We start from the raw sequence: 1126 nt of genomic DNA, 5'->3' as shown, positions 1-1126 counted from the left end.
TACCTGCGCCACCCGCCGCCCCGCGCCTAGCCTCCTCCTGGGCCATCCCCTCCCCTAAGTTATTGCCCGCACCCGCCTCGGGAGACACAAAGTCGAGCAGCGCTCACGCGTTGTAAATATTCCCCAGACCGCGTCTCCCCGCTCGGATGCACGAAGGACCAGCGGAATATGTACCGTTTTGTATGCTATACTTTGCACGTGTCTGTATGTTACCTTGCACTTGAAACCCTACGCCCCCCTTTTTTCACGCAAGAGCCCAAACACTGTGAAGAGAAATAAATATGAAGGAAAGCCCCCGCACAGAGATAGCACAATAAACCCTTCGTGTTTTGATCGGACCGCGTCTGGGCTTTCTGTTTACCCTCCTCCCCGGGGCAACCCGCTCGCACCTCCCAGCCCTCCGCCTGAAGGGGACGGGAGAGGCTCCGGGCTCTCCCGGGCCCGAGTCGACTGCTCCCCGTTTGATTTCAGACTCAGGTTAAGTCGGACTCAAGCGGCGCTGAAGCCGATCTCTGCCGCTCCCTAGCAAAACCGGCCGGGACAGTGGGGGATTGAGGCTTCCTGGTGCGACTGCGGCTTTGGCAAATACCTTCCTAAAACCACGTACGATGCTGTGCATGTCTGTGCATGAGCCCGTGGCGCATCCATGGCTCTTCTCATGAAGGTTGTAAGCATGGGACCTGGAAGGAGAAAATAAAGAGCGATTTATGTCTCTGCAAGCCCGATACCGCCCTCGCTTGAAGTAATAGGTGTTTCACCAACTTGCGGGTGACCTTCCCTGAGGTATTCTAAGTTCAACAGTATTTTGAAGAAATCGTGACAGTTGCAAAACGAAGGCGGCGCGGAACTAAAAATTAAAAATTGTACGTCCGAGCTCGGCCCCAGGGTTTCCCGGGCTGCTCGAAGGTGGCACGTTTGGTAAAGAAACAAACGAGCCGTTGCAACAAGAAGCGGTTGTAACTGCTGTGCTGCTGGAGGAGGAACAGGGGCGGGGGGTAGATTAATTACCTGAGAACTGTTCCGCATTTCACTGAACTGCCCCGGCGCGGGGAAGCTGGGTGTAAGCATCCCTCGGCAAAGCCACAGCGGCAGCCCAGCCTCCCCCAAGGGGAAGGGGACGGGCGGG

Source organism: Pygoscelis adeliae, unplaced genomic scaffold (genome assembly GCF_000699105.1).
Source record: "Pygoscelis adeliae isolate BGI_AS28 unplaced genomic scaffold, ASM69910v1 Scaffold127, whole genome shotgun sequence".
NCBI classification, from domain to species: domain Eukaryota; kingdom Metazoa; phylum Chordata; class Aves; order Sphenisciformes; family Spheniscidae; genus Pygoscelis; species Pygoscelis adeliae.
Note: the sequence above shows the minus strand (reverse complement) of the source record.